Source organism: Castor canadensis, chromosome 1 (genome assembly GCF_047511655.1).
Source record: "Castor canadensis chromosome 1, mCasCan1.hap1v2, whole genome shotgun sequence".
NCBI lineage: Eukaryota > Metazoa > Chordata > Mammalia > Rodentia > Castoridae > Castor > Castor canadensis.
Window position 1 is genome coordinate 146563033 of NC_133386.1, and position 19728 is coordinate 146582760.

At 34.4% G+C, this 19728-nt stretch overlaps 1 pseudogene; it reads right to left on the reverse strand.

Annotated features, from left to right (window-relative positions):
• Positions 1-13661: 13661 nt before the first annotated feature.
• LOC109680809 (olfactory receptor 5P6-like) lies at positions 13662-14609 on the reverse strand (annotated as a pseudogene).
• Between the last annotated feature and the right edge of the window lie 5119 nt (positions 14610-19728).

Below are 19728 nucleotides of genomic sequence, written 5' to 3' on the forward strand. Positions count from 1 at the left end.
TTGCAGCCCCACAGCCTTTCCCCAGCTGCCACTGCTCTAACCACATGCCCCATTCTTTGTCCCACTCTGGAAGCATATAGCTTAAAGAGCATGGTTGAGAATCTTTGCTTAGGGAACTACACATACCATGCTAGTTAGTTAACACTCCTTAGAGTCAGCATTTCCTTAAGAGACCCTAGTGTAAGAAGCTCTAGAAAGAAACTTTGCCTAGTAAGCTCAGCATTCCATGCTGGCTTATTAACATGCTATAGTTTTTGGCCCAGCCCTAGCAGTATGCAGATCTAGGTAGCATACAATTTTTGCCTATCAATTTGAGCAAGCTCCTTCCAAACTGCACAGCAGATAAAAGGAAATGCTTCACTCCAAATCTGTTCTTCCAGTCACCTGACAAACACCAGAAAGGAAAGAATTGGGAGATGAACAACTTTGGCTCTACATTTTTCTTTTTCTTCTCCTCTTTTGAATAGTTCATTTATCTCTTTCATTTCATTTACTTTTTACTTTTTTCCTGTTTTATTTATCCTTCTTAATTTTTTAAATTTATTCCATATCTTCTTCCCCTATGTGTTTTTTTATTTTTAATTTTTTTTGTTTATATATTTTTATTTCATATATTCTTACCTTTTTCCAGTTGTTATTGTTCTAGTAGTGGTGGTTTCTTTTTAATCATTTTTGGGGGGCATAGCAGGGGATCTGGCCCAGGGCTTAATGCAAATGGGGCAGTGGCTCTATTACTGAGTTACACTCCCAGCATCACTGAGGGGACTAGCATCTATCTCCAGCCACACCCTAGTCCCTCCTGAACCTTGACACAAATATTCAACTTAAAAAATAGAAAGGACAAAACCCTCCAGCTAATAATAAACACACAAGTGGACACAGGAAGGGTGAGTCCTATCATTCTGCTCATCAGAAGTCACCCACACAATAAAGAAGAACACAACCGCTGTGTCCACCACACCATAAATGTCCTTAGCATTGGTCACTTTCACATCTGTCAGGTCACACATAGCTGACAACAATGGATATGAATGCCTCAGAGGGGCATTGTGACCCTGGCCCTGACCTCTCCATGTGAATCTCCAGGAACTGCAATGGCGGCTAAACAGAGAACGAAACTTCAGGCCCTTCACCATGATTGGAACAGCCAACATCAGAATCACTTTCAATTGGTGCTGTTCAAGTAATTTCGTCTTGTCCTTCAAGATTTCTTTCTCTCCAAATCCCTCTCTGACTCCTAAGGTTTAATCTAATCATCTTCCTTTGTGTTGTAGGTATCACCTCTTGTAGGTCTCCAAATTGACATTGGGTTATTGTTGCTTGCTTACTTTGTATTCTCACCAGCAACTGTTTATCCTTGTATTACAATTACCCAGTATTCGGCATAATACGTTCTAAAAAAATTTTGGCAAATGTATGCATGATGTATATTTTGAGTAGAATCTTAGGAACCTGAGAGGAACATAGTTTATGTTCCCTGTCCAGAAAAAACAAAGAATAGAAAAACAATGAACAGTTTTAGTTAATAGAAAGTGCTATCATAATAATGTAAGTGATTCCTTGTTTTTATCTGAATAAAAATTACATAAATATTTTGGGAAAAAAAGCATTTGAAATTCAAAGGAAGCATTCCTCTGAAATGAAGTTACTTTCACACTTGCCAACCTTTAGAAACTTGGTACATTTTCCTCTGTGGATGCATTTTATATGCCTTTTTCATATTGAACATTGTATACACAATTGTATAACATTGTATTATATATATATAATGTATAACATTATATATATGTATACGTATAACATTATATATATGTATACGTATAACATTATATATATGTATACGTATAACATTATATATATGTATATGTATATATATACACATACATAGGTCTGGCTTGGTAGTACAGGCATGATTCTTCTACCCTTCCACCTCAGCCTCCAGAGTGCTAGATGACAGGTCAGAAAATGTATACAGTGATACTATCAACTGAACTTAGGGCCTGGCACATGCTAGGCAAGCGCTCTGACCCTTGAGCATTCCCTCAGCCTTTTGTTTGTATTTTGTTATGAGGTAGGATCTTTCTAACTTTGCCTAAGCTGGCCTCTAGCTTGAGATCCTCCTGCCTCAGCCTACCTAGTCGCTGGGATTACAAACATGTGCCACTAGGCCTGGCTAGGTATATTTTTAATACAGCTACCTTTTTCTTTAAATTTCAATGTAAGAATTGTACTACGGTATAGTTCCTCACAAACATAATCTTTGAGATCTACACGGCAATGCACTGAGTGAAATAGATCCTAACTTAGCTGATTGTCATTCCTTTTGGGCAGACAGCTGTTCACAATTCTTTACTCTTAGAACTAGGAATATTACCAACTAGATCAAGCATCTGGAGGGTAACATGACAAAATATGATAAATGTTTAAAATTATCATATTCTTAGTTATTTTTCTTAAGACAACAATTTAAAACAGTATTTTCTGAACATCAAGGTAAGTTTATCTCTGTGATTTGCAGTAATGAAAATGCTAAACCAAATTGTTCCCTGTTATTCTGATAGTGATTGAATTCATCACTGCATTTTGATTAAAGAGTTTAGTGTCTTGCCACCTAGTTGGAAAAAAAGTAAAATTCTTGTGTGGGATCTTTATCCTGTGCTTTGAAGCATCCCTAAGATAGCATAATTAATACCTAATAATTATCATCAATTAGGCAAGAAGCAAAATGTTTCAGCAGCACATTGATTTCTCAGTGAAGACTAGTAAAGAAAGTTGTATTTATCAATATGAAAAAAATCAAAGGATGCAAATAGTTTTATAGCATTTCTGTCAAATACTATAAAATAAAAATAATTTTAATTAGGAACATTTCTGTTTCTGAAAATTTCAATTATATACTTCTTTTCGTGCTCTTCAATCAAGTAACAATCTCTTTAGATAAAATCTACAGATTTAAAAATCCTTTGTGTATGTTTTATCTTTTATTGTCTTGCATGTTATTTATCAACTAAACAAAAATCTCTCCTATAAATCCTTAACCTTAATACTACTTCACAATTCATTTGACTTATTTCAGTTTGGAGGTCTGTATATAATACTATGTATATATTCACAGTCATATAGCATATTACAGATTTTATTCATATTTTACTTATTATTATTAATGAATCATTTCCCATATTCCTAAGTAATCTTCATAGCTGAGATACTGTATGAACAGATGTCAACCTCTGTAGCAACTTTCTCACAGAGCTTCACAATCCATCTTCAATTGCTTTTCCAAGTGTGTCTCCATATTACATAAGCTTCCTTGCAATTTTGTACTTTTTAAATCATATTAATACAATGCTATGATTTTATTCTCAAGGTTACTAGTTGTAGCATTCATAGCAACACAATTTTTTTCTAAGAACATTAGTGCAGTTCTTAAGGCTTTAAACATGTCCAAGAAATAGTAAACATCACAATTAAATGTTTTTTAAATTTCTTAATTTCTTAAGTTTTAAATTTTCTGCTTTTAAAATGAGTGTGCATTTAGTTTTTCTGATGGTGGGACTGAGTGAACCAATAGTTGACAAACTTCAGCGAACTAAAGACTATGTTAGGTGTCTTGTATGATTGATCTTCGTTCAGTGTGTTGAAATCACTCCACTAACAGGTAACTTATTTGCTGAATCATTAACAATCTATTTTTCATCTTGTCAGTTCCTCGCCATGACTCTAATGATACAGACTATGAACTTTCTACATAAAACCTTGAAGTATTTGAATACAGCTGTCATGCCTTCTGTTTTCTGAAATTAAGCATCCATATCTCTGGTCATTCCACCATTTGTTCTTTTTGCCTTTTGCCTTCTTTCATTGTGACACCAGATGAATCAATCTGGGATGACTGCAGAGTCATGGTCATGGGGTTCAGAAAATGAAGATCCTGTTCCTCATACTAGCCAGCTGTACTGATTTCCACATGTCTCTTAATCTCAGTTTTTGTACTTGTAAAGGGGAATAATGCACTTTTATTGTGAGATTAAAAGAAATGATGCCTTAAAATGACCCAAGGTATTTGGTCATGCATTGGGATTAAATAAGTTTTTTAATTACTTTAAAATTATTCAACATTTAAATTTTATTAGCATATAATAATTGTGCAAAGGGGTTTCATTGTGATATTTCCATATTGCATACAATTAACTTTGATCAAATTCATCCTCTGTATTACTTTTTCTTAACTTTCTTTTTTAGAATAACTTTATATGGGGTTTCATTATTCTATTTTCATATGTGTACAACATATGAAACGTGTATAATTTTTCTTTCAAGGGGTAAGGGGGTCTTCATCACAAATTCAAAGTAAGGCAGGAAGTGTAATAGCTGATACCTCCTTAGTTATGGACTGTGCCATTCATATGTATAATGCACTGATTGATTTTTGCCTTTCCCTTCTTGTCCATTGGACACTTAAGGTCTAGTACTCCCCACTATTGGCATTTGTGCTTCTCCACCTGAGTCAGGGACTCTGCCCATGCAAATATCCTTTCATTCAATGCATTGATTGTTTGTGATTTGTGATTAAAGGGCTTATGACTGTGAGCCTTATCCAACCTAAGTATGAGGCGTTTCTTCTGATTTTCTTTTCATTCTCACCTGCTCAAACCAAGCAATGGTTTTGGCTGCCACAGGTCATCCATACTACTATGGTCTAGGGGCTCCATAATGACCATTACATAGCCTCTCTTGCTGAAGGAACAGTTTCCACAGGGGTTTAGAGGTAAAATTAGTGAAAGTATTTTTTGATTTTCAATTGTTTCTTGAACAAATGAAAATTCATCTTATCAAAATCCATGGATCTTGCACTTACCTTTTACAGGCAGAATTAATTGATGTTGAATTCCAAAGAGAACTTTATGAGGTAGATGTTTTCCATTTACTTTTACAGTTATTGCATAGTGAACACTGGTACTATGAACAATAGTACTTGACCCACCAGTCAAGGAACACAGTTACATTCATGCATGAGGATGAGGATGGGTGTCTTTGTGCACATGGTCAGAGAAAGGAGGCTTTAATCAAAAGTGACAAACCCTCTAGAGATATCAATGCTTTTGTCCCTTTGAGAGAAAGTTCCTCGAGCTGATTGTACAGAAAGGATTTGAGGAACACTATAGTTCATTAAGGCCTCATTGACCCTCCCCACAGGGACATCTACATGCCATAGTCCTTTGGACTTTTTCCCTTTTTGAGTAAAAGTGAAGAAGAGAGTCTTTGGTTTCCCAGAAGCATATCTGGCACTCCAAACAAATAACTTATCAGCTTTATTGGGGCTAGCATGTTGATGCCAGAGTATTTTCTAATTAAAATAATCTTTGGATCAAATTGAAAATGAGCATTGGATTTGAAGGACAGAATAGCAAAGAAGAAAATTATTACCTTGACTTAGTGTTCATTTTACTGAAAACATATTCTGAAATTCTGCATACATGATTGTCCCCTTTTTAAGTGTCTTGAAACTCTCTCTTGCCACTCCTCAATAGGAAACTTGAAAATCTTTTCTGAGACATCTGAGCACCTACATTCCATTGAGGAAGCATGAAATATGTGGAAGATGTTAAATATTTGACTCAAATCATCCTAAAAATCAACTTTCCCTTACACATCTTAAGGGTTATCATTAGAACTCATCATTCCTGCAACTCTTCTTGCACCATACATTTGCCCCATGTCCCTACTAAGATTGTCTGACCCAGCAAACGAATATATCCTTCAACAGAAAGTATCAGGGTGTTTTTCTTCCCTTTCAGGCTGATTCACTGGACTAAACCCAACTGTGGATCTTGAAATGGTCTTGTAAATCAGCTTCGGCTTCTCTCAATTTCATTCTAATAATAGGCCCAAACACTGGTTTAGGAGAAGCACATGTTCTCCTAGAAACAGACCTGACGACCTTAATCTCATCTCATCTACTGACCCTGAAGCACCCCTGTGACTCAATTCCAGCACCTCTCAGCCACACACTGTGAAGTACTGCCTTCCCAGATTTAACCAGTGATCCAGTATGAGCTCTCCCAAGTACACAGAAAAAGCCATGCCTGATCAATGAAGTGCTAATAGGCCTATCACGTGCACACCTTAAAATGGACCTGCAATCTGGCAGCAGCCCTACAGACCAAGACATTAGAGATAGTCTAGTAATCCAGACACCAGAAAGATACATGTTCACTTCAGTTCCTAGTAACAGACCCAGTAACCAAGACCCCAATATGGAACCAGCAATTGTTATTGAAACAGCTACATGTCAACTTGGAAAAAAACTAACCTTTACATCACACTATATTTAAAAATTAACTCAAAAGATATCATAGATAGAAATGCAAATGGTAAAATAATGAAATTTCTGGAGATAAATGTAAGAGAAAACAATTTCCTTTGAGAATAGTCAAGAAAAGATTTAGGTGGTGTAAAAAAAGAACGGTAACCATAAATTGCAAAAAAAATTTTTTTGATTACTATAAATTTGTTGTAAGTTTTGAAATTATATATTATTAATAGTGTTTCTTCTTCTTTTGTTGAATTATTTTCCTTTTCCTAACCAGTATTAATATCCACATAAGTTTTAGATTTAACATAACAATCTTTATAAATGATCCTAACAATTTTATAATAATTTCAATGAATATGCATTTCAATATTTTGAAAAGGCACAATTTAATAGTATTGTTTCTTCAACCCCATGAAAATTATATATCTCCTTCCGTTCATTTATACCTTCATTTTCTATCATCAGATTTCTATCAGTTTTGTTGAAGGAGCATTGCATGACTTCTCACAGACATATTCCTAACTATTTTGGGTTTTTTTTTACATATTGATTTTTCCTTTTCAATTTTTAATCATTTGCTTCAAATATCAAACCTACAATTCATGTTTTAGGCCTTCATCTTAATAATAATATTTCCTTATTAAATTATTTCTAATATTTCTCCTTGGAGAACTCTCATCTGTGAATAGGTGTGCTACCTGCAAATAGAGACACTTTTTCTTTTTCCTTTCTGATCTTTCTTCATTTTATGTGTTTTACATGACTTATTGAATACCAAGGACACAAATAAAACATTGACTGCAATGAAAATGGGCCTTTGTGTATCCTAATCATAAATCAATATTTTACTATTAAGAATAAGTAGCTCATTTAGCCTCAAATAATCCTTGTAGCTTATTCTATGTTGACGCAAATGACAGAATTTTCTTGAAGGCTGAATAATGTCCAGTGTGTGTGTGTTTGTGTGTGTCTCTGTGTGTCTCCATTTGTCTGCTCAGTTCTTTCATCTTCCAGTTGATGCTATCAAAATGTGAATCCTAGGGGGAATCCCAGATCATGGTGAATTTTTCACTTAATTATTAGTGTGAACAGTTTATCATCAGTTTGAGAGGTTTCATGCTCCCTGCAGCTCCCTTGAATTCAGATTCCCACCAAATTTCCAGCTGCTTATCTGTCCCTAAGCTCTGTCTTCTGACCCTTCAATTAATCACCATTTTATCTTTCTACACCTGATGTCTGTTCATTCAGTAAAAACAGCAGTAAACCCATAAATCTTACTCTATAGAGTCCAGGCACTCATGAATGGATCTTTCTTTTTCCCAAAGACCTTTCACCTATCCCAGGCATAAATAATTTTGTGGCAGACCAGAGGTTTAGGCAAAGTTTATACATAGATATTAAGTATCCATCCTTCTGCATATGCTCTTCTTTATAGAATGTCCACTCAATATGAACAAACAACACCTCCAACAACACCCAACTCTACCAGACCTCTACTAACCACTATTATACTGAAAATTTCAATAAAATAAGCTGTTTTTTTAGATTCTACATATGAATATTCTGTCATATAAGTTTGAATACATTTTGTGTCTTTTCTCTTGCTGCTTTGATAACCCACTTTATTGTCAACATTCAAAAGCTTGTTTATGTCTTAAAGTACATTTAATTGAATTGAATATGACTGGCACCTTTGAGCTTCCTGTCCTGGACATTTCTACCCTTTTCTAGGTTAGGGAAGTTTTTCTGTTATTATTTCTCTGATTAAGTTTTCTATCCATTGAGCATACTCTGCCTTGAGCCCCAGTAACCCAAATGTTGTTCTAAGGTTCTTGTAACTTTATTCATTCCTTATCATTCTTTTTCCTATTCTACTTCTATCTTTGGGTTTTAAAGTAGCCTGTCTTTGAGCTCACTGATTCTTCTTTCTGTTGGATTCATGCTTTGATCACATTTTTCATTTTGTTTAGTGTACTTGTACGCTAATAGATTTCTGATTGATTCTTTTTAATTACTTCAAAATATATTATTTTGTATAGCATCACCACTTAATCATTTTGTCAAAGAACTTTGCCAAAGAAAAACTAGAGAACTGCAAAGCCCATAGTAGTACTTCTTTTTTACAATCTGAAGATGTTTCATACTTTCTCTGAAAATCCACTACTGGACACACAACATCTAGCATACTCCCCACCACCACCCCAAAAATCACTCTCCAGGTTCCTTATGCCCTGCTTATGATCCAATATGAAATCCTAAACACTGTGTTTGTTAAGGATTCTTCATTGAAATTTCATGGCACTTAACATCCCTAATGGAGTGCAATGTTTCCTTCAGAGAATACTTAGACTTTATTAATGCCAGATTAAGTTTTGTTGAACTTCCTAGTTCCCCTAAATCCCAATACTTAAATGTCAGCTGTGTTACATGCAATATCACATATAAATAAAATGATTCTTCATCTATAAATCTGAACTAAGAGGATAACACACTATTTTCTGTTTTATTCCATAGGCATCCCTGAATGCAGTGATTTTTTTATAACTATAAACTACACTTTCAGAGATCCTGGAACTATATCTGACATTACTATAAGATATATTGGTTCCAGAGAGGATCACAGGGTTTCTAAGCTAGAATGCTTCTTTCTTTGTGCTGTCATTTGCAATCCTGTATAAAAACTCATGAGGTAATTGTAATTGTATTAGTGGGTATGTATAAGGGGACAATGGGGACTATGAGCAGACAAGAGAGGGAAAGAAAGTGTTAGAGAGTGAAAAATACTGGAACACTGCATCTGTGTTTGAAGATATATATATATATATATATGCATATATATATACTATTTATTTATATATATACTAGATGTATGTATGTATGTATGTATAAAATACCAAGGCAAACACCCCTTGAACTATTAACATACGATTTTTAAAAATGAAGGATTAGAAGGAAAACAGGTCATTTCTAGGGGTGGGAATCAGTGGGACAAGTGGGCATAAGGAAAGGGTAAAGGAGGGCAAATATAATGGACATTTTTGTATTTATGTGTGAATACAGAGTAATGAAACATGTTAAAATTGTTCTATGAAGGGGCAAAGGGATGAGGGAAAATGATGGAGGGGGTTGGATCTAATTAAGATATATTGTTAAGTACAAATGTAAATGTCACAATGTATCCCCTCTGTACAACTATTATATGCTAATTTTAAAAAAACCATGAAGTTCACGCTTGCCACATATAAATGCCTGGCATAACACTCCTAGCATGGTAACCTTTTCAGTTAGGAAGTTCTATAGGTTTTCTTACAACTTTCATTCTACTTAGTAATTACTTTGAATTTCTGTGTTTATATACATTTATCTTTTGCCTTGTTTTTAAACTGGGTCATCTTAATGTTTCTGATAATTTCATAAATAGTTTTCTTGATGATGCAGATACATAAGGCTGTTTGGTAGAATTCAGAAACATCAAATAATGATGCTTCTCCTGATTATTTTGAAGTACTCAATAATTATCAGAGTTACTTGTATAAAGCTTCTGTCAAATGAGTAGGACTGCTTTATGCAGCCATCATTTTCAGGACTGTTGGTAACCTGGACATATTTTCCCCAAATAGGCTGTCTTCCTTATCACAAGGCAGAGCACAATCATGTTCACTTCAAATGGTAATGACACCCAAAGTTGCATTTAGTGATGAGGGGATTCTTCTTCACACCAAATATTGGCAGACAAAAAGTGACTTTCAGTTCAGAATGTGTTACGTGGGTCTTTTTGAAACATAAATCCATTGGCCTACTGAACCTTTTCTACTTAGATGCTTTTCTCCTAAAATCATATGCAACAAGGTAAATTTTAGTAACCATCTTCTTCCATACCTCCTTTCTTCTTTTTCTTGTGAGAATACCTTTTTTGGTGCTACTAGAGTATGAAAAGGCCTTATAGTTACCAGGCAGGTTCTCTACCACCTGAGCCACACTTACCAGCCCTTTTCATATTGGTTATTTTTGAGATACGATCTCACTTTATGCCCAGGCAATGTAGAGATTTTTTTTTTGCTTCCCTACATACCTTGGATAAAAAGCATATGCCACCATGTTCAACCATCGGTTGAGACGGGTACATGAACGTTTTGTCCAGATTGGCTTTGAGCTTCAATTCTCCCAATGTCTGCCTCCAAAGAGGCTACATTTGCAAGCTTGAGCCACTGTGCCTGGATAGAATAACTTTAATACTTTTGTTTCTCATTGGGTACTAACTGTGGGCAGGAGGACTTCCCAATCTCATGCTTTTCTCTTTTCATTATTATTATTCATACTGGAAAGTACTTTTACTTGGAACTGTACATCTTAGTACAACAGAAAGGAAGGTACTGCTCCCTGTGGCATTTTCATCCTTTTTATAAAGTGTTTCTCTTTTCCTGCATCTTGATAGTCTCTCCCATTTGAATTAAGAGCTCAGTCTTCAGGTCAAACATTTCTTTCTTTCTTTCTTTCTTTCTTTCTTTGTATTTTTTCCTTCTTTGATATCCATTAGTCTTTGACATTCTTTCTTTCTCTTTTCTTCATGGCAATCCAAATGATACCTATATGGCTTACAGTGTAAACTCTAGTGACATCCTCATAGCCCCCAGCTTCAGCCTCCAGAGTACTAAGAAGCTCTCAATTGTTGAGTCTCAAGACCAAAGAGCTGACTTAGAAACATCTTTTCCATTTTAATCAAAAATAATGTTACAGTCTATGTTGGTTGATTTCAGTATTTTAAATTTTAAATTAGTTTTGTTTCTGTTGTTTCCACTGTTTACCATGTTTGATATTTTGTTTCTTTTTGGCTGGTCATATTTTTCTCTGTTTGATTGGACTAATAAAATATCGTGTTATTTATTTGTATAATCAGTGCACCACAAAATAATATTTGATCTTTACTATCTGTTATGCAAGTTCAAAGTCAGAGATTCCCTAGACCTGACCTTTGTGGCTGCAATCTGTGCAAAGCTTGATTACTTCCAGTTTCCCTTCATCTTGAGGATATATGTGTGATGTATCAATCAGATGTCACCCAGGGCCTTGCTCTACTTTGTGGCACTACCCTTTAAATACCAAATTCCATAGAACAGGTCAGTAAAACTATTTTCTTATTCTTTTCTTACTCTTTTTTTTTTTTTGGTGGTACCGGGGTTTGAATTTATAGCTTCATACTTGCAAAGTAAGCACTTTACCACTTGAGCCACATCTCCTGTCCATTTTGCCCTGGTTATTTTGGAAATAGGGCCTCTAACTGCACTCTGCCAAATCTCAGCCTCCCAAACAGCTAAGATTACAGGCATTAGTCACTGCACCTGGCAATGCTTTCTTATGACTTGTAAAATTCTGATGTCACAAAAGAATTTTTAAGTGTTCGGTATATTTTTTGGGTTCTCATACTATGTAGTGATGCAATTCCTTGTTATCCTGAAAGCCCTAATTTGATATTTAAGACATATCTATCATTTCATATATGTTCCATTTACAATTACCATGGGATTAATTTAAATGACTGGTGTTGCATTTTTTGAACAGAAGTCCCCAAAGTTAATAGCATGCTCATAAGTGAAGTATTAGACTCATACAACTGTACACAGGTAAAACCATATTCATCATGTACTGTGCTTTGATCACTGCCCAGGGGTTATGTGCCCACTGAGACCTGCAATGACCCTTGTGTGCTCCTGAAACATCAGCCTCCCACACTTGTCTCTGTTTATTGCTTCACCATAGAACCCATTTCCCTCTCATAATCTACATGATTTATTTTTAGATTTTGTTATCTAAATCCTATACTAGAACATAAATTCCATCTTGAGTATTTGTCACTTAGAACAGCAGTAGTTTAAACAGTGTCTGGAATAGAAGAATCACACAATTTATTTCTTGCATGAATGAAAGAATAAGTGAATAAGTGGAAAGATTAATGCCCTTCATTCTTGCAGCAAAAAGATGGAATTTGTTTCTGAAGAATGAAGGAGGGGAGAGGAAAGGGAAATAAACATGACAATTGGCAACAGATGAAGGTGAATTACATGTACAATTTCAAGGGAGAAAAATATATGTCTGCTCCAACATGCTGAGCAGGATGTGAGTTTTACCAAGAAGTCGTTTGAAAAGTGTTCAGTTTACTTCCTCATCATCATCACACTACAAGCTGGACTCCCTTCTTGGAAATTAGCATTTGTTTCTGCCGAACTCAGTCCTTAGAATCTCAGGCGAACTTAGTCCTCAGAATCAACAGAGCCATGGAACTCACCTGTTTTGACCATACAGAAGAATTCACAGCTTATTTAGAGATAGCTCCTCCTTTACTTCTCTAGGGATTCTAAAATTATACCAAAACCAGAAACCAAGAACACAGCCAGAATAAAGGCCCACAAAGTCCATTCCTCAAGGTTAACCTTATTATAAGAAGAACATTTATCCATTCCTCAAGGCTAACCTTACTATAAGAAGAACATTTAGAAGAACTTTTCTCTCTGGTTGTAGTTTAACCTTTTTCTTCCAGTGTATTCAATCACAAGTACAGTTATCAGATTTCCATGGCATTTTTTTTGTCAGTGCTGAGTTTTAAATGAAGGGCCTTGTACTTGTGAGACAGGTGTTCTACCACCTGAGTCACACCTGGAGACCCATTTCAGGCTTATCTAAGGAAAGCATAATTTTGGAGTGAACACAGCCTAAAGGATTGAGATTTTTGTTCATCAGCTTTCTGTTACTTTAATAAAGAGCTGAAATAATCAACTGATAAGGAGAAAAGTTTTATTTTAGCATAAACATTGGCGATTTAAGACCATGATGTGTTGTTTCTGTCGTTCTGGGTCTTTTGAGGTGTCTCATTGCAGAAACTTGTTATAGAGAAAAGACACTCACTACATGGGCAGTAAGCAAAATAGTAGAAGAATGGACATTGATATCATGCCTCCAGTGAGCTAAAGATCCTCACTAGGCTGCCCCTGCATAGCACCAAACATTTACCAAATGTATGAACTTTGGGGATGCTTAGATTCAAATCTTAATACAGTTAATGACTTAACAGACAATGTGAATACAAATATAAAAGTTTCTTTAGCAAACTTTGTTTAATGTAAACCAATGTATATCCTTGATGATAAATGTAATTGTAGTTTTTTTTAGGTAACTTATGAACCTCTTGTTTATTCACTAACCTGAAAATTGAACCCCTATATTTACTGAAACCTCAAATGGATTGTTATATTTCAATAGTTATATTTAAACTTTACAGACTCAGTTTTCTCTTTTTAGTGTATGTATGGTTTATTATTACTATTACAAATCCTAAAAAAAACCTAACGCCTCAGTAAGAAAACATTTTCTTACCAAGCTTTCTCTTCAGAGCCCCTTTAATCTCATTATTCCTGAAACTGTAGATCATGAGGTTCAACATGGGGATAACCACCATGTAGAACACAGACACCACCTTGTTTTGGTCTTTGGAGAAGAAAGATTTGGGCATCACATAAATGAACATAATTGTTCCATAGAACAGAGTGACCACAGTGAGGTGGGAGGTGCAGGTGGAAAAGGCTTTTTGGTTGCCATCAGTGGTGTGCATATTCAAGACAGTGATGAGAATGTAGACGTAGGAAACAGCAATGACAATCAGTGTAAATGCAGTGATAGAGCCAGGAGAAATTGAGGAAACAACTGTGAGAAAACTGACATCACCACAGGATAGTTCAACCAAAGGAGCAAAATCACAGAAAAAGTGATTGACTTTGTTTGGTCCACAGAAGAATAAAGAAAAGAAGGAAAATGAAAAGGAGGAAGCATTAACAAAACCAGCTATATAAGCTACTACAAGTAACTGAACACAGAACTGTGTGGACATTTTGGTTGAATACAGCAGTGGGTTGCAGATGGCCACAAATCAATCATATGCCATGGCAGCCAAAAGGAAGCATTCAACTGCCCCAAAGAAAACAACTGAACCAAGCTGGATAGCACATCCAAAGTAGGAGATTGTATGTCTTTTCACCAGGAAGTTAACAAGCATATTGGGTGTGACAGTAGATGAAAAAACCATGTCAGCAAAAGCCAACTGACTCAGAAAAAAATACATGGGATGGTGGAGCTGGGATGAGACTCTGATAAGAATGATTGTGCTGAGATTACCAGATATGGTGACCAGGTAGATGCACAGGATGACCATGAAGAGGATGACTCGAAGGCCTGGGTCATCGGTCAAACCCAATAAAATGAACTCTGTCACTGCAGTGCGGTTCCCATCCACAAGGGAATCCATGGAATGCTGTAGCAACTATCAAAACAAACCTGTGATGGAAAGATTCCATGAAGAATCCGTAAATGTGAAGTTTTCTCTCTCATTAACACACATGGAATGTCATACAAATAGATACTCATGCACCAACCAGCACAAATTTACATGCAGTGATGAATCCATCAGTAATTTAAAAGTCGCTTTTAGCAAAAGCACCTGAAAATTTTCTTCCTATACTATCTCTTCTTTATGTTCACGTTTTTGCAAACTGTGCATTATGTGGCTTTAAAACCAAATAAGAAAACTATAAGACAGATGGGAACAGCAACAATGAATGTTAAGCATACTGTAAATAAAAACACATACATAGGGTATTATAAGAAAGACTCAGACAGTAGCTAAGATTCATTTACATGCTTCCTAGAAGATAATCTTGCAACTAACACTTATTTACATAAACGGATATGTATCCATATATATTTTAATGCAATTTCTATGAAATAATATTATTTTCAGTTTCATTGTAGAATTTAGCTAGAATAATCTGAAAGAGAATATGTAACTTGCACATTGTTACATAGCTAGAGCTAAAGTAAGAATATAAGGTCCAGAAAACTGAGTACTAGTTACTTCAGTAACTCTGCAATAATGAGTTTAAGTTATAATTATCATGAAGTCCAATACACCTACCAATGAATATAAAACAGCTCCCTTAACCTTCTTAAAGCTCATGTGTAACACAGTAATCTAGGCTGTGTAACAGAGTAAAGCAACAGTTATTTTTAAAAGAAATGAAAACAGTTATTTTATAACCAGACAGTAATTCTAAATTATGGCAATAAATAAAGTCACCTACTGTTTCATCAATGGTTTAAACTTATTCAATATTTTATATACTCAAAATAGATAATATTGCTTTAGTAAATACTTTGAAATATCAACACAATCACCATAAAAAAACATTTGACAAATAACACCAATTAAAGTAGGTTTTTACAAATAATACAAAGCACTTTGTACTGTAGTGATGATTTATGGTTGTGGTTTTTAACATGCAGTAATTGTAAACATAATATATTGCTGAATAAAGTCTATACTACAAACTTAAAATGGATCACTTTGTGGTGAGCCTGTTCATCATCTTCAAATTTTCTGAGTGTATATGCTAAGTTTTGTGTAAACCTTACTTGATTAAAAAATTCAGATGCATAAACAAAGTACTTCTACAAGATTGTTATACCTTTACATTTTTAAATCTTCAATTTAAGTATCAAAAAATGCCCACATCAACTCAAAGCTTGTATTTTGGTGGAGTGCCAACTTCAAATAGTGCTGGAAGAGCAAAAGGGCTTTTGTCTTGTGGTTATTTAAACAAGTGCTCCTCGTTGTCTGTTCACTCACAGAAAAATGATGGTATAAGCAGAGAATGTAGAAAATGATCACTACCTGATTGCTTGATTACATCTGCCATTTCTGCACTATGACTTTTGAGAAGAGATAACTTGGGAGAATAAAGCTTTTTCGAAGTTTAAATAAACCTCAAAATTCGATTCATTTACAAAAGCCAAAGTCTTACCTCTTGAAATGAGTACTCATTCAATTTTTGATAGTAATACAAATTCATAGTGGTTATATAGCTATTTTTCTTATTCTCCTTTGAGGATAAATCCCTGAAGATGGTGGAGATTCAAATATGAATTCAAAGTATCATGGAGCATCATTAGATTCTACACTGGGTATAGGGCAATCTGTACAAAGAAACAATTTTTCTTTCAAGATAGTAACGATTCTCAGGTGGTCAATTAATACTTATATTTCTATGTAAATATTGATCCATAGACCTTTATTTGTTATTTACTAAAGAATATAATTACTCTCTAGTCTTGTAGATAAATATTATTTCTAGATATGCTTTTATACTTATGATTAATAATACTAAAATTCATGTATAAAATGCTAACATTAGCTTTAATCATTCAGAATGTGTTTATTACTAAGTATTTCGTATTGATATTTACAACCCATGGCAAAAAGTACTGTGAGGCATGTGAAGTAGAATATAAGGTAGAGTTGAGTTTTAAATCACAAAAAAATTTAAGACATGTATTATCACATTAGAATGAAAAAAATAAATGCTTTTAAAAATTATATAAAGAATTACAAATTAAAACCATGCTTGGACAATATCCAGAAGAAAAAAGTGTCAAAGTGCATTTTCTTGAATAGTTGCTATTCTATAGAACAGCAGAATATTCAACACAAAGACACAATCTTACCCTCATCTCTTACTAATCATTATTATAGACCCTGTTGTCTACACCCCTGTAAAACCACTTCTAAGGAAGGGAGTTTAAAGGAAAGTTGATAATTAGAACCAATTTTCCTGCAAAGCTCAATTTTTACAAACATCTGTACCATGCACTTCACTATGTTCAATCCTCACAGAAATTTTATGAGGTAGGTGCATTTATTATCCTCATTTTTCAAAAGGGAGGCTGAAATAAAGCATCCAAACAACTTCTGATGATAGATTCTGTCATTTTCCTGTTTCCAGTGATGTCTAGTGAAGTCTTCACCTTGATGTTCACTCTTTCTCTGAAGCCTTAGATCTTCTGGGAAGCAACCAGCAGCCTGTTCATGAATGAATTAATAAACTGTATCTAAAATGCAAACAGCTAGTATAATACAAACTTGATACCTTTAAAATACATTTTCACCAATTAAATTATAATATTGCTTTCTGGTATCTTTATATGAATACATACAAATTAATAACAATATCATAAAAGTATATGAGGAAAAACATACAAGGTTTTAGGATCTTAATATAATCTACAATTTGCTACTTTACTAACTCTAGGTAAAGTTTGAAGTCTAGGAACAGTTGTTATAACAGTGAGCAATCATTTAAAAAGTAACATAAATCTGTATGAATATATCTTTTCAAATATTCTCTCATGATTCTCTATGTTTCAGTGATATTTGTCATAATATCCTGCTTTGTATCTTTAATTTTATTATGATGTGTCTTTTCTCCTTCCAGTAAGATTGGCTAAGAGTTTCTTAATCTTATTTATCTTATGAAGAACTTACATTTGTTTGTAGATTCTTTGTATAATTTTTATCTCTATTTCATTAATATGTATGTAAATTTTAATTATTTCTTTATGTCTCCAGATTTGGGGGTTAGCTTGTTTTTGTTTTTCTAGGAGCTTGAGGTACATCATTAAACTTTTATGTTAGATCTCTATTTCTTTAACATCATCTCTCAAATCATTCCTCTTAGCTCTGCATTTGTTGTATCCCATAGGTCTTGGTAGGTTCTATTTTCATTTTCATTATATTTAGGAACTTTTAAATTTCTTCCTCCTCTCCAATGACCCACTGGTCATTCAGTGATGTTTGTTCTGTATTCATGTGTTTAAATATTTTCTGTAGTTTTTTGTTTGGTTGATTTTGAGTGGTTTTTTGGACTTTTTTCTTTGGGATTTGTTTTTTTGTTTTTGTTTTTGCTTTGAGTTCTAACTTTCTTTCTCTTATGCTCTGCTAGAATACAAGGAGTTATTTTAACTTTCTTATATTTGTGAAGACTTACTTCCTGTCCTAAAACATGATCTATTTTGGAGGACATTTCATGGACTGCTGAGAAGATTGTGTATTGTGCAGCTGCTGAATGAAATACTCTGTAGATGGTTGTTAAGTTCATTTAGTTTATGGTGTAACTTGATTCTGAGGTTCTATTTGTGATAAGTGGGTTATAGATGTCTCTCCACTGTCATTGTGTTAGGGTCTTTCTTTGCTTTTAAGCCTAGTAGTGGTTGCTGAATGAAGTGGGGTGCAGTAGTGTTAACAGTTACTAATTCTTCATGACAGATTGTCACTTTATTAATATGAAGTAACCACATTTGTCTCTTCTGATTAATTTTGGTTTGAGTGAACTTTAGCAGATAAGGGTATAGTTACTCCTGCCTGCTCTGGGGTTTCATTTACTTGGAACGTCTTTTATAATACTTTCACCCTAAGCCAATGTGTGTTTGTTTTGTAGGTGGAATGTGTTTCTTGAAGGCAAAAAATGATTGGACATTGCTTTTCAATCCCACTCACCATACTGTCTTTTGATGCCTAAAAAATTAGCTAGCATTTGTTTCCCTTAACGCAGAGAAACTAAAGCAGATACCTTAAAAGCAACTGAGGCCAATAGGAAAAGGGGACCAGGAACTAGAGAAAAGGTGAGATCAAAAAGAATTAACCTAGAAGGTAACACACACACACAGGAAATTAATGTGACTCAACTCCCTGTATAGCTATCCTTATCTCAACCAGCAAAAACAGTTGTTCCTTCCTATTATTGCTTATATTCTTTCTTCAACAAAATTAGAGATAAGGGCAAAATAGTTTCTGCCAGGTATTGAGGGGGTTGGGGGAGAGGTAAGGGGTAGAGTGGGTGGTAAGAGACGGGGTGGGTGCAGTGGGGAGAAATGACCCAAGCCTTGTATGCACATATGAATAATAAAACAATAAAAAAAAGACAATGGAGATGATTAATTGTTAATTAATTGATTAAAATTTTAATTAATCTCATTGCTAATATTGAGAGGTATGTAGTAATTTCTGCCATTTTGTTTACTTTTTATTTTTGTTTTATTCTTGCCTATATTCTTCATTTGCATATCTTCTTATCTAGTGAGATTTATTTTTCCCATATTTCCATGGCAAAATTTATCTTGTTTGTTTGTTTTTAATATTTTCTGCTGTGTTTGTGTAGTGGTCCTAAATTGCTTCTGTTTTGTTTTTCATGGAAGATTTTAATTTATCCTTCAGTTATGAATGACCACTTTACAAAGTAATCATTGGTTAGCAGTTGTTTTCTTTTAGCACTTGAAATGCATCATTCAATATCCCCCTTGCTTTTAAGGTTTCTGTTGAGAAATCTGCTCTTCTTCTGATGGATTTGCCATTATAGGTGATTTGGCACTTGTCCTTTGCATTTTCAATACTCTTTCCTTGTTCTCTGTGCTTAATTTTTTAAATGTAATATACTTGGAAGAGGTTCTATTTTGGTCTTAACTGTTTAGGTCCTAATGGCCTCCTGTACCTGGATGGGCTCTCTTTCTCAAGATTTGAGAAGTTTGCAATTATTACT